We start from the raw sequence: 15,568 nt of genomic DNA on the forward strand, positions 1-15,568 counted from the left end.
CAAGGTGGCAGGAAATAGAAGAAAGCCAGTGAAGGAGGAACTGTCAACACTTTAAAACCATCAGATCTCATGGGAACAGCATGGGGGAAACCACCACCATGATCATCCAGTCATGTCCTACTAGGTCCCTTTCTTTACATGTGGGGATTACAATTCAAGATGAGATTTGGGGACACAGAGCCAAACCATATCCATACCCAATACAATGTAAATTCTGTATAAATATTTGTTATACTGTATTGTTTAGAGCATAATGAAGAGAAAAAGAGTTTACACGTTCAGTACAGATGTAAATTTTTTAAAGAATATTTTCAATTTGAGGTTGGTTAAATCCATGAATGTGAAGCCCATGGTTGTGGAGAGACAACTCTATGTAAAAAATGCAGTGACTAATCAATAAGGTTCTCAGAGGAAACTTTAAAGATTAAAGGAGCCCTTCTAATTGATTTATTTGAAATAAGTGCTTCTATCAATTGAATATTTTTAAAAATTCCCAGAAATTAAAAAAATTGAATAAATACTTTTGATATGTTAAAGATGATAATCTTATAGAAACTTAAATGGTCTAAGAGTCTGAGTTTACATGCTTTCAGTGAAATTTTGCAAATGAGACTTATTATTTTTGGCTTAATGAAAAAGTTATATTTTCTCTGATTTATCAGGGTAAAGTATAACCGAAGCTTATGATTTTATTCTAATTGGGTATATTCTTTTTTGTTTGTTTGTTTGTTTTGAGACGGAGTCTCGCTCTGTCGCCCAGGCTGGAGTGCAGTGGCATGATCTCGGCTCACTGCAAGCTCCGCCTCCCAGGTTCACGCCATTCTCCTGCTTCAGCCTCCCGAGTAGCTGGGACTACAGGCGCCCACCACCATGCCCGGCTAATTTTTTGTATTTTTAAGTAGAGATGGGGTTTCACCATGTTAGCCAGGATGGTCTCGATCTCCTGACCTTGTGATCCACCTGCCTTGTGATCCAAGTGCTGGGATTACAGGTGTGAGCCACCGTGCCCAGCCTTAATTGGGTATATTCTTAAACTTACACAGATTAACTGATCAAATAAACTAGGCTTACTTCTATTTAATGCTTATGGTTATGAAAAATATATATTTGTGTTGACTTATTCTGAAAAATTTTACTTCAACACTAATTATGTTTTGTAGTCTGTGAGACTATTAATTTCCAAGATATTTGGAACTATTAAATTTAGTTAATGAATAGGTAGTCATTGGATGACAATATAATTTCTGAGTAAGATAGCATATTGAAACGTTAATTATTAAGCATAACTTAAAGTTTGTATACTTTTGCTTCTTATTTTTATATGCTATCTTTGTGCCTGTTAATGAATGTAATCATTTTTGCCACTTTGAGAAGTTGTATTAGGGTTGTGTGTAGCTGTAGAAAATTGTGTTATATTCATGAGCTCTGCTAGTCTGCAAAGTGCTGATGTGTGACAGTGGACAATTATCCACACTCTTCCTGCTTACCCCAGTTTTCTCTGGGAAATAAAGTTACTTTGGTTAAAAGTTATAATTGAATATACCTGAATGAGACTCTATTAGGAATAATCTTGGCAGAGAGGTACATGTTTTTATGCAAGTTAATACTATATGTTTTTGTTAAGGGAAAAAGAAGATTGTAGTATGTGTAAATGCTTCTGAAAAGCTATAAAATGTATTAGAATCTTAGCAAAATTTGTTCAATTTTGATGACCTTGTTTCCTTGTTTTACTGCTTATTGTCTTCACCTATAATATAAAGGTTATTTATTTATTGTCTCATTGATTTATCCTCTAGGAAAAAGAGACCAGTAGATCTTCACTTCAAGGGAATTCTGGATTTTGAATTTTTTCCCTTTCCTTAGGTCTCTTTATTCATGCTTATAAGAGGTGTGAAAAGCTGGGGGAATCCTACCTGGTATGGTTAAGAGAACAGCAAACAATTTAGACAATGCCATGAAGGCTACTGCAGCGTACCAGAACTGTCACCCCAAAATATGTCACTTTGGCATAATAATTATTTTGAGCTGAAGGAAACTGAGAAATAGCAGGCACAGGAAGAATTCTCTGCTCTCCCCTTTTTTGCTTAAAAGCAGGACTTATATTTCCCTTTGTAAAACTGACATAAATTTCTATTTGTAAAGGTGTTCCCGTATTAGGAAGAGAAGGATGACTCTCTTCATAACAAACCTTACTAAACAACTCTTATTTACCATACATGTTCTAGTCACCTTCCTACAATTTACTGCCCCTAGGAGCCCAAACCCCAACTTTCCTTTGTCTTGTTACTTCTCTCACACAGGATTTATTGCCCATTGTTAAAATGGTATATAATCCCCCAGGGCTAACTGCTTGTTTGGGGTCTTCACTTCTAAAAATGCCTCTGTCTACATAAAAATTAAAATATTAACATCAAATAAAATTTGTATGCCTTTTTCCTCATTTAATCTGTCCTTTGTCAGATTAATTCACAAGTCCCACTCACAGTCCCAGAGAGTAGAGAAAAAGGTTTCTTTTTCTCCTCTAAGCCACAGAACTCCTCATCCAAGAAGATGATGAAATTGGACAAGTGGTGGGTTCAGAACAGATCTGCTTTAGACATCGTATTGGACTCTGGAGGAAGAACATGTGCTGTTTTAGGAGAAGAATGTCATATGTAAATCCCTGCAGACCTCTCTTAGATTTTTAATATTAATAAAAAGATCTGGTGAAGTAAACAAAGAAATCAGAAACTTAGGTCATTTGGTTAACGACTCCATGTCTGGTTCTGTGAACTCTTCAGATTGGGGGATGGGATCTGTTCTTTTAGTGTAACCTGGATGCCCTTGGCTCCTGACTGAGAAGTGAAGAACAAACTGACCATAATCCTGGTTTAGTATTTGTGTGGCAGGGTTCACATGTGTGATCTCTGGAGTCATAAATGCTGTTGCTCAGCGGCTGTCCCATCAAATGTTCTAGCAAAAGGAAGGCAGAAAGAACTGGAAAACCTGACCCTTTTAGAAGTTGAAACAACCACCTCCAGAAACTTAGATGCAATTATTGATAGAATCTTGATATGCAATTATGATACCTCTAATAGTGGTAAAGAGGTGGATTGATTACATCCTTAGAAATCAATGGTTTATCCTTCAACTGAGGCTGAAAAATGACCTCAGGAGGGGCTGAGAACAGAAGTCTCCTTACCTCATATTCAGGCTGGGTGCTGAGAACCAAACACACCCTACTCTGCATTAACATGACATTGTGCTATTCTTGTGTCTTCATTAGAGTGGGCTACACAGGCAGATGTTGATTATTAAAGCTTCCTGAAGATTCTTCACCTCTCTTGCTTTGAAATTGTCACCTTGCTGTTTCTAGCAATTCTGAACTGTCGTACCATGAACCTTACCCAATCCTAATCATATCTCTGCTTTGAAAGCCCACCTTAAATCAAACTTCCAATTCTTAATAAATTCCGACCTCACCTTCTTCCTGCAAGACACGGCCACAGCTTTGCTAGGTGGTATTGTTACAGTAGATAGTTAGCCAATGGCGAGCAGAGCAGGAGAGCCCCGCGAACTCCCAGCCCAAGAATGTCAGATGACCATCAGGTGATGGTTAGGCAGTTGTTAAACTGTCTCTAAAATGATAATTGGTCCCAGCCAACGCCAGGGAAAGGCAGTCTCCCAGTAGACAGAAAACACCTGAAGCTGCTGATCAGCAGCTTCCCGATAAAATCTCAGGAGCCGGGTAAGTGGGCTCAAGCATGCGCACTAAGAGGCAAAATGGTGGAGTTTACCTGGTATTTGACCTTCCTCTAGGAACGCTTGACTGGTAAGGGAAGAACGCCGCGTATGAGCATGCACACAACTAAAGTAAACACACTGCGCATGCAACACCCCCAGGGCTGGCAGGCCATTACGCATGCAGAATGCCAGCGTATAAAACCCCAAGTTAAAAGTCAAACTGCAGACTTGAGTCTCTCAAGTGGCCCCCTTGGCCTTCTTGCAAGTGTACTTTACTTTCTTTCACTCCTGCTCTAAAACTTGCCTCGGTCTCTCACTCTGTCTTATGCCCTTTCGTTTGCCTTATGTCAAATTCTTTCTCTGAGGAGGCAAGAATTGAGGTTGCTGTAGACCCGTATGGATTTGCTGCTCCTAACAGTGTGTCCTTTACTGCAGTAAGCAATGAACTCAGCTTTGTCTTATCAAGAGGTTGTGTCTGTGGTATTAGTGCAGCCAGCCTTTGACATATGTTACAATTGGTTTAAAGGAGAAGTCAAACCACACTTTCATAGATCAGAAATAATGAAATAAATTTGCAAGTGACTGCAAAACTGGCTTTATTGTCAGGGGAAGAGACAGGTTCTCTCCCTAACAGAATTTATTTTTGTGTCTATAGACAAAATTACTGAATGTAAGTACTGTAATTACTACAGTACTTAGATAAATAACTGTAACTTTATTAGGCAGTAATACAGTTACAGAGCTCCCATAGAATCAGAATCAGATTATCTGGAAGGGTATACCCTAGACAATGCATAGTTTTCCATTGAAGCATACATTTTTCCCTAAACTAGGTTCTGGGTGTGCTGTTCTAGGGGATTTCCCAGACATTATTGCGTTTAATCTTTACCACACCCTTCAAGATGAATATTACAATTTCCTTTCTTTCAAAATGAGGAAACTGAGGCTCAGTGAGGTTTTTAAAAAACCACAAAAATGCTCTAATAACGTGTGTAATATATTTTGGTTAATGCAAACATCATATACTGAGAGGAAAAACTAAAAATTTTTGAATGGCGAGAGAAAAGAATTACTGTGTATCATATGGCTGGGTGCTATCCGGTACTTTAATTTGGGTTCTTTAAGTTCATAGTAGTCTGCGCCTTTCACTCTCTTTGAGCTATTTTATTACTCTGTAAATGAAAAAAAAAAAACATAGTAATGTAAATGATTCTCATCCACAGTCAATGCAAATGAATGTTTGGTGGAGAAAACCAGTCTTGCATCTATTAACAAATGCATTTCCTCATTGCTGGGCATTTCTGATTGCCTGCATATGTGTCTGTTCTTTGAATTCTCCTTTGAACCAGTTTAACACCTTAGGGTTTCCTCATTAATTGGTGAATAAAATAAAAACCTTTGATGTGTTCATTTTCTATTTGTATGACAGTCATGATTTTTACTCTTTAAGAAAATGTCTTTTTAAAAAACAGTCAGAAATGAGTTTAGCTCTGGGGCCACTTAATGTTTTGGGCCATAGGGAAGGTTAGCAGCTAATCTAAGGCTCTCCCTGCTCTGAAAATATTAGATTTTATGACCACATACCTGACATTCCTAGAGTTGCATGTTAAGCCATCTATTGTTTTCTTTCCAGAGCTATCTGATAGCACAGGCTGTCTGTGAAATACAGTCTGAGCAATTAGGCCTAGCTAACGTCTTCCTGACTGAAATGCCAGTACAAATATCTGACAGAAGCAAGTGATTGAAAATAAATAGGGGCCAATTAATGGGAACTAATTTGGTATTACAATGGAAATAGGTGACCTAATGTATTCTAATTCCAGTTAAATGTGACTAATTCCAGTTAGTGTTTGAATTTCAGATACAGTTAACTTTAACCACTTGAGTCCTTGGAAGTTTCAGAGTTATCACTAGTTATGCTGTACAAATGTCTAGATCTTCACATATTACCCTTGGGGCCTTTGTGACCTGGTAACTCCTGCTTCACCCTCCTGAGACCTGCATCATTAATTACTCATATAGTGTATTGAAGCTGAAATTCTTAGGTTAAAGTCATCAAAAAACTCAGATGTTTTCAGAAAATAGAGTATTGATCAGGGTCTTCTTTGCTGCAAGTGACAGGAAAGTCAAACTAAGTAAAAAAAAAAAAAAAAAGACTTTGTTGGGTCACATGGCAACAGTCCAGGGGCAATGTGAGTTCAGGTATAGCTAGATCCAGGGGCTCCAAATATGTCTTCAAGACCTGATATTTCTCCTTCTCTGTGTTCTGCTTCCTTTGGGTTGATTTCCTTGCTGATGGCCCTCCTTTGCTGATGGCCTTAGGTTATTCCTGGCTTGCAGGGTTGCTTCCCCAAGACCAATGGAAAAGAGTCTGGTTCTCACCAACTGTTTCTGGTTGTTCAAACAAAAGACTCAGGATTGGCTCCAATTGGACTGATTGCCATGGCTTGGATTACGTGTCCATCTCAGAACCAATTGCTGTGTCTAGGAGGATGTGATGTTCTGATTGGCTAGGTTTGGGTCACATGTCCAGGATTATAGCTCATGGTTGAACACCCACCCCTGTGTTCCACCCAAAGCACAAAGAGTGAGAGTAGAGGAGGGGAGGCTTCCCAGAGGAAAATCCAGGGAACTTGGCTGTGGGAAGCCCAAAACACCATGTAAGCCAAAAATAAAATTCTAAGGCCCCCCCAACCATCTGAATGGACCCCTCCTCTCGGCCAAGGGCATTCCAGCATTGACCTGAAAATCTGGTTCAGGCCATGATGGAAGAGGAGTCAGACATGCCTCATTATACCCCTTCAGCATTAACATCAACGCAGACCTTAAGTTTGATAAGAAACATTTACAATCTATTCTCTCTGAAACCTGCTACCTGGAGGCTTTATCTGCTTGATAAAACCTTGGTGTCCACAACCCTTTATCATAACCCACACATTCCTTTCTCTTTCAACCAACTGCCAATCAGAAAAAATTTAAATCTACCTCTGACCTGGAAGCCCCCACCTTTTGAGTTGTCCTGCCTTTCTAGATCATACTGAAGTAAATCGTACATGCATTGATTGATGTATTATGTCTCCCTAAAAATGTATGAAAGCAAGCTGTGCCCCAGCCGCCTTGTGCACATGTTCTGAGGACCTCTGGAGGCTGTGTCGTGGACTCATCCTTAACCTTGGCAAAGTAGATTTTCTAAATTGATTGAAACTTGTCTCAGATACTTTTTGGTTCACACTGCATAGGAATTGTAGTATCATATGTTCCCTGAAGCCCTGAGGTTAAAACTCTTGTCAAATGGCCATACTTCTTGAGGGATCTCTCTGGGGAACAGCTGTGTTGTTAATTGGTATCCAAAAACATTCATTTATTTGATCAATTAGCACTTACTGAGAAGTTCCTATGAGACTGACCCTAAACTTTATGTTAGGGATGCAGAAATAAAAATGGTATCACTACTGTTAGGGAGAGTGTAACATTATTGCCATTTTCTTATCAGGGTCCCTGGTCACTGGACAACCAAGTGAAAGCAGAGTTCAGAGGAAAATCTTCAGGTGAGATTCTACGGAACGTGAAGGAGATGTTTAAATGTGTTGGATACAATCTATTCATATTATCTATTTGCATTTGCCATATATTTCTAAAGTTATCTCTCACCTAATACCTCCCTACCATCTCTTGTTCATTTGTAAGCAATCTGTAGTTGTTAAGATTGTCATAGTGAAATACTTCTGACAGAGTCGTTTTTGATCTGTCCATTTTGACTCATGCTGCCTGTTTATAGTGTGGAGAGTGAGCTGATACAGCATCTTCAACAAGCCATTGGCTGCCTAGCAAATCACTCCATTATCACCTTGAAAATTGTTCTCAATGTGTTTATCATACCATTAAAAAATACATGGTCAAAAAAATTCCATTAGAAGAAATTCCAGGGTTTCAATGTATCCATTGTTGGATAAGCAATTGTTTTGGTAATGTAAGAGTTGTGCATGGTAAGACTCAGGTCTTGCTGTGATAAATGCTAGGAATAAAGGCTACATGGGACCCTGAAATTCTGTAGAGGACCCCAAGGTAGGCTGATGGTTGGATAATTCCCTGAAGGCATTGGAGACAATGTTTGAAGGATAATGGGGAATGGATTAGGTGGAGGATGTGGAGATATGGTGGGTATAGGAAATTCCTTGTGGTGGGAGACGGCAAAATTGTTAGAAGATGGTAACATTGATATTTAAGAATGTAATGGATACTTTACTAAATGACTGATGTGAATCAGGTCGTTTAATACTTACAGCAATTCAGTAAGGTAAAAATTATTGTTATTACTATTTTCCAGATGGGGAAATGGACTTCCTAGCTTCCCTACCCCCTTCCCCTAACCTATACCAAAAAACTAAGTAAGTTGCTCAAAGTTACACAGCTAGAAGAGGCTGAGCCAGGATTTGAATTGTAGAATATTTAAAACCAGAGGTCCTGCTATGTTACAAGGGTTTCTGGGGAGGAAAAAAAAAGCCAGAATGGCTGGAGCTCAGGGAGCTAGGGGAAAAAGTGTGTGAGCCAAGACTGAAAAAGTAGTTGGGGGGTCAGGCAATGGGGGGCCTTGCAGGCCTAGGGTTATGTGAGGCCATCGAAGGACTACGATGTGACTCGATTTATGTTTATAAGATCACTCTAGCTGCTGGACTGAGAACTGACTGTAGAGGGCAAGACTTGAAGTAGGCAGACTGGTTAGGAGGCTGCAGCAATAGTCCAGGCAAGAGCTGATGCTCACTGGACTAAGGTGTGACAGTAAAAATAGACATAAATGGATAGACTTAAGAGACATTTAGGGGGTAAAATTGCCTGTATTTGGCGATTAGTTATGGGAAGAAAGTAGAGGGTAGCATCATGAGTGACACCCAGAGAACTGGTTAATGGAACTGGATGGATAGTGATACCATCCACTGAGTTGGGGAGACAGAACGAAGCCATGTTGGGGTGTGGGCTTGGGCAGACAAGATGTTGGATTAAATCAGAGACACGATGAGTTTAGGTTCCTCTGAGGTGTAACGTTGGCAGTTGTAGATGTTTGTCTGGAACTCAGAGAGAGGCCACAGAACTTAGATGCAGATTTGAGTACTGTATTAGATTCTTAGGGCTGCTGTGACAAATTACCACAAACTTGGCAGCTTAAAACAACAGAAACTTATTCTTGCACAGTTCCGGCGGCCAGCAGTCCAAAATCAATGTATTGGCAGAGATGGTTCTCTCTGGAGGCTGCAAGGGCGAATGCATGCCATCCCTCTCTCTTAGCTTCTGTTGGCTCCTGGCAACCCTTGGCATTCCTTGGCTTGGGACTGCTTGACTCCAGTCTGCTGCCTTCATCTCCACATGGCCTTCCACTCTGTGTGTGTCAGTATTTCCTCCTTTCCTTTGTCTTACAGGAACACTCATTATTGGATTTAGGGTCGAACCTAAACCTAAGAGGATCTCATCTCGAGATCTTTAGCTTAATTTAATCTCCAAATAACCTGTTTCCAAATAAGGTCACATCAACAGGCAATGGTTCATATTTGGACACATCTTTTTGGAACCACTCCTCAATCTACTAGAGGTGCTATCAATTGAGAGATGTCACTCAAATCCTGGAGCATGAACACAATTTTCTCAAGAGACAATGTAGAGGAGAAGAATAGAAGGCTCAGAGCAGATACTTGGAGAACTGTATAATTTAATGGTTGCATAATGGTGGACAAGTCTACAAAGTGGAATGAGAAGAGTCCAGAATTGTAGAAAGAACTCCAGAAAGTGGAAGTCAAGAGAATAGTGCATTTCATGATGGAAGGAGAAAGCAGTGCTTACAAATGATCACCAAAGCACTAGGTACTTGCTTATAGTACTATTGATTATTGGCCTTTAATGTTGCTAATCTAGGGCTAATAATATATAATTATTTTAGTTTTTTTCAATTAAAATTTAACCAGAACACCAGGAAGAATGTTAACTTTGTAGAAAGTTCAGTAGAACATATATAATTGGCAAAGAAATTTTCTGGAGTTTCATTTTCCTTTTTTTTTCTTTTTTTTTTTTTTGAGACAGCATGTCACTCTGATACCCAGGCTGGAGTGCAGTGGCTGCACATGGCTCACTGCAGCCTCAACCTCCTGGGCTGAAGTGACCCTGCTGCCTCAGTCTCCCAGGGAGCTGGGGCTATAGATGTGTGCCACCATACCCAGCTAATTTTTAAACTTTGTAGACACAGCATCTTGCCCTGTTGCCCAGGCTAGTCTCAAACTCCTGGGCTCAAGCAATCCTCCAACCTCGGTCTCCCAAAGTGCTGGGATTGCAGGTGTGAGCCACTATGCCTAGCCTTATTTTCTTTTTTGGTGAAGAGAATCCAAGTAGCTTATCACCTGTGTCTTCACAAGTAAGGTTTAATTTTTATGTAGGAAGTCAATTTATCCTTCAACCCTGGAGTGAACTACAATGTAGTCCTGAATCTTGACTTTACAGCTACACTTTAGAAATAATGCCCTCCTTTTGGTACTGTTGTGGCACAATGATATTACCAGAGAGAAGATAAAAGTATGTATTGTGGACTCAGTAAAAGACATAGCACTATGTTCCTTTTGAGATAGCACATTGGGCAAAAATGCTTTGGCAAAAACTAATTCACTGTAAAACCGAATGAAATTCCTGGTTGCCTGAACCAGTTGAAAACTGGTTCTAGCTTTGTGTAGGGACCCTTCCTCTCTACATGTATACAGGTGCCTCCTGGTTTTTATTGAAGTGTTTTCCTGGATATAAAGGGACCAGATGAGAGTGAAGACTTCTAGCTGGAACAGTGATGGGGCTGGGGTACCCCATGGGTGAACAGGGAACCAAATCCATCTGACAGTGTCTGTGTAGGAAGTGAAAGTTGAGAGAAGTGAGTCAGATTCTGGGAGTCCTTGAATACCAAGTTCAGGACCTCCCAGTGGAAACAGTGGAATCTGTCCCAGAACGAAAAACTCTTTTCTCCAGTTCTGTGGCTGTGATTCATCCTTGGTTTTCATTGCAAGTGCAGCAATCCAGGCTGTAGTTATTTGTGTTCCCACTGGGCTCATTTGGGAGTTTCTCTGGATTGAGGTCAGATTTTCATAAATCAACCTGGAATGCCTTGGCTAGATACTGGGAGGAGTAGCTCAGGTGAAAAAAATAAAAACAAAAAAACAGCAAGATCTGGAGTCTCCTGCTGCTACGGGCACTGTGGGGTCTACTCCCAGCAGCCATGGACTTTGCAACACACAGTGGTGCCTGCGTCAAATAGGCCACAATGGCAAAGTCCCCGGGAACATGATCACAAGGGACCAAGGGGCTCATGTTCATCCTTTGTGGATTTTTGATTCTCCACTTCTTTCAGCCCAGAGGTGCTCTGGAGAGATGCATGCCTTTTGTCTTTATTATGTTCCTCTGGTTTTGGGAGTGAAAGAGACGGGGAACAGGGAGGGGGTTGCAGATGAGATGGGCTCCAAGGCTGGGATTTATAAGAACATCCTCCCAGCGGAGGATGCTTGCATGAGGTAGAGGTATGGTTTCAATTCTACTCTGGCAAGCCCGCATTGGCAACACATAGTTCTCTTTCAAGTCTCACACTGATTTGAGAATTTGTAGACGACTTTGTACTCTGGGCCTCTGCCAGTGTCCTGAAGAAATGACTCCCCTTGGCTTCCCATTTTCTATCTCACTGGCCCAACCAAATTTGGTGAATAATAACTTTTTTTTTAAAGCAAACATTGCTGCTAAGTAAACCCAGGAAGGACCTACGCAACTGTACATTTGGGGACCAGCGTTGTCTTTTCACATCTTTGTGACTTCCCTCCTATTGATCACATGAGAACAGCAATCTCAGATTTGCACCATTCTCTGGTTCATCCTGGGGAGAGAGTCACCACACACAGATGGCAGCCTGGGAGGAATGGCTTTTTTTTTTTTTTTCTGAAACTTCTAACCCATGCTAGTGTTTTTTTTTTTTTTTTTTTTTTTTTTTTTTTTTTTTTTTTTTTGTATTAACCTGCCACCACATTTTCTTATACATCAATGAAAATAAAAAAAAGTGTCTGTGTATCATCTCCCTTATTCTCCAAGATGCCCTTTGTTTATTAAAAATGCAACCAGTCTCTGTAGGATCTGATTTACCTGTCTGTGGATGATCCAAACCACTGGCCTCACCTCTGTCTCCCCACTGTCTTACACAAGGGTAGTTCACTGTGCTCCAGCTCCAGCTGGTATGTAAAGGAAGGAAAAAGTAATAGCAGCTCTGCCCCTGTGTCAGCACATTCTCGACCAGCAGCCAGAATCTATGTAGAAGACAGGTCTGATCATGGAACTCGTGAGCCTAAAACAGAGGTAGTAAATAACTTTTTCTATAAGGAGTCAGAAAGTAAATATTATAGGTTTTGCAGGTTGTGTGGTCTCTGTTACAACTACTCAACCCTGCCCTTGTAGCATGAAAGGAGCTATAGATAATATGTAAATGAGTGGATGTGGCTATGTTCTAATACAAATTTATTTACCAATATAGGCCAAGGACCAGATGTGGCTAAAGGGCTATAGTTTGCCAGACCCTTGCTTAAAACCCTGTAGTGTCATGCCTGTGTCTTCAGATTGAAACTTAAACTCCTAACCAATGTGTAAGGCCATAATGCTTTGGCCCCTGCCCCATTCAGGGCACCTTATCCCTCACACAGTGAGTCCAGCCAAGCCACACTGACTTTGTTTCTGCTCCCTCCCACCTTGGGGAAATCACATAAGTTGTTCCTTCTGCCTTAAACCATCTTCCAATCCCCTCTTTTCTCCTCCACACATTTACATTCAACTTCTCCTTTAGGTAATTAATTTAATCTTCTCTTCCTCAAAGAAGTCTCCTTTAATCCCTGTATAGTGGGAACTCTTGATAACGAAAGAAAGAAATTAAACTTGATTATATGGAGGCATTAAAAACAAGGGTATGTTTTGGCTGATACAAACTCCGGATAGGGCCAAGGGGAATTACACTTAGGGATGAGTGAAATCAGAGATGTGATGAATTACAGTTGATGTAGAATGTGCTGATCTCATGGTAGACATTCAGAGATGCCTCCCAAATCTGGTGACCTCAACTGACTGGAACATAGCTGAGAAATGGAAAGCAGCAGGACCATCCTTTTTGATGGTAACAAACCCCTTGTTTTAAAACAAAAATATTTAATTGTACTCATAGGAGAACTCCTCAGACCCTAAATCAGAGCCTACTTACTTTTAGGTTAGTCACAATCATAACATATTGGTTTATCAAGTTTCCCAGTCTATAGCTAATTAGAAACAGCTTAAAAAATTTTTTTTTTCTGGATGAGGAGGAATAGCCAGAAGTTGACCTAATGATGCCAACTAGGAGTGACAGTTAATTGACAAGGAAGGTAGAGAAGGAAGCTTTCAGGAGGCAGAGGAGGCTGGGGCCATTTGGCGGTAGCAAAATAATTTTTATTCTTTGGTGGATACTGATACAGTTTGGCTATGTCCCTACCCAAATCTCATCTTGAATTGTAGCTCCCATAATTCCCATGTGTTGTGGGAGGGACTCGGTGGGAGATAATTGATTCATGGGGGCGATTTCCCCCATACTGTTCTCTTGGTAGTGAATAAATCTCATGAGATCTGATGGTTTTATGAGGAGAAACCCCTTTCACTTGATTCTCATTCTGTCTTCTCTGCCACCGTGTAAGATGTGCCTTTCATCTTCCACCATGATTGTGAGGCCTCCCCAGCCATGTGGAACTGTGAGTCCATTAAACCTCTTTTTCTTTATAAATTACCCAGTCTCAGGCGTGTCTTTATCAGCAGTGTGAAAATGGACTAATACAGATACCAAAGGCATTAATGCCTTGTGAAATAGCTAATAGCACAATGTATATAATGATTCTTATACGCCAGGCCCTGTTCTAAGCACTTTATGTGAATCATTTAACTTTGTATTAACTATATGCAGTGAATGCTACTATCATCACCATTTTATAGATTGTATTAGTTATCTATTACTGCATAGCCAAAATTTAGTGGCCTAAAATGACAAACATTTATGTTCTTACCCTTATTGTAGATCAAGCAAACAGATGTGGCTTAGCTGGTTCTTAGGGTTAGAGCCTTCCTAAGTCTGTAATCAAGGTGTCAGGCAGGGCTACATGCATCTCAGGGCTAGCCTGGGAGGGGTCACTTTCAAGCTAAGTTGTTTGGCTGATGGTCGGATTCAGTTCCTTGTGGCTGTTGGACTCAGGATCTCAGCTCCTTGCCACTTGGGTATCTCCATAGGGTAGCTCACAACATGGCAGCTTGCCTCATCAACTGAGCAAGTGAGAAGAGTCAGATCGAGATGGTGGGCAAGATTTAAGTCAGTCTTTTATAACTTAATCTTGGAAATGACATCTATTATACTATGGTTTGAATGATAGTGCCTCCTCCAAAATTTGTGTGAAACTGAATCCCCAATGTAACAATGTTAAGAGGTGTGGCTGTTGGGAAGTGATTAAGTCATGAATGGGATAGCATCTTTATAAAAGGGCTTGAGGTTGAAGGGAGCCTTCTGTTGCCCTTCCATCCCTTCCTCCACGTGAGGACACAGCGTTCTTTCCCTCAGGAAACCACTGCAACAAGATGTTATCTTGAAAGCAGAGAAGGCAGCCCTCTGTTGCTCTTGCTGTACTCTATTAAGTAGAAAGAGTTTACTAGGTCCAGTCCACACATAAGTGGAGGAGATTACAAAAGGGTATGAATGCCAGGAGACAGGAGCCTCTGGGAATCATGTCAGTAGCTGTCTATCACAAAGATGAAGAAACTGAGGCACCGAAAGTTTATGGATTTGGCCAAAGATCCCACAGTTAATAAGCTAAGGAACCTGGGAATTAGATACAGGATCTGTGCTTTTAACCACCAGTTTGCACTGGGCAGGTGATTCTAATGTGCAGCTGAAATGGTGAATCATGGTCTAGCGCTTCTCAAGTTTCAATGTGCACACAAATCACCTGTGTTTAAAATACCGATTGTGATTTGGTGGGTCTTGGCTGGGTCTGAGATTCTGCTTTTCTAACAAGCCCTAGGTGATGCTGGTGCTCTGGGCCGTGGATCACACTTTGAGCTCAGGGCTGAGAGTTGGCTGATTGTTTTTCCACTTGGGATTCTCCCTCAAATTGGTGGTAGAGCAGACTAATCATTTGATCTTTCTGCTTTAAAAAAATCTTATATTTATTTTTTCATATATACATTCATTTGTTTATTTATTTACCTATAATATTTAATAGTTGAGTGTTTAATAACTGCCAATACAAATTTTAAACCCTTTGTTTTATTTTAGTTACAAAAGTAAGTGCTTATTACCTCTCAGGCTTGGTTTAAACGTCACTTCGTATGGGAAGCCTTCCCTTACTCCTAAAGACTACCTTCAGATATGCTCACAATGATAACTTTTGTCCCCTCCTTAATGCACTTATCATATGATACTGTAATTGCTCAAGGCCACTGCTCTCCCATTTGACAATTTTGTGTGACTTTAAAAAAAAGACATCGTTTTTTTGAGACACTTTACTTTCACCAGCAGGAAAACTGTTATCAGGAAAGAATTGCTCTAAATATAATTGCTCTAAATATAATTATACAAAAATTATATATAATTTATACAATAATTAATTATATATAGGACAGTAATTCATCTTATCAACCCAGTTTTATTTAGCAGTCCTCTTTCAGCTGCTAAAATCTTTGCATTTTGTAAGATCCATTTGCCTTTCACACACTGCAGCTAGGTGCAGCAGCTAAGAGTCTCTTTGAGGTGGTTTTTGGTAACTGGCCACTTAACAGGTGTTTG

The 15,568-nt window shown here is 40.3% G+C and overlaps 1 long non-coding RNA gene across 1 annotated transcript in view; it reads left to right on the forward strand.

The window, feature by feature from the left end:
• Window positions 1-15,568, forward strand: part of LOC134737617 (uncharacterized) — a 117,310-nt gene that overhangs the window by 57,683 nt on the left and 44,059 nt on the right. Inside the window, exon 3 of the long non-coding RNA XR_010122692.1 lies at window positions 7,217-7,271. This is a non-coding gene — a long non-coding RNA (uncharacterized LOC134737617). The remainder of the gene's footprint in view (window positions 1-7,216; window positions 7,272-15,568) is intronic.

This window comes from Pongo pygmaeus, chromosome 10, assembly GCF_028885625.2.
Source record: "Pongo pygmaeus isolate AG05252 chromosome 10, NHGRI_mPonPyg2-v2.0_pri, whole genome shotgun sequence".
NCBI lineage: Eukaryota > Metazoa > Chordata > Mammalia > Primates > Hominidae > Pongo > Pongo pygmaeus.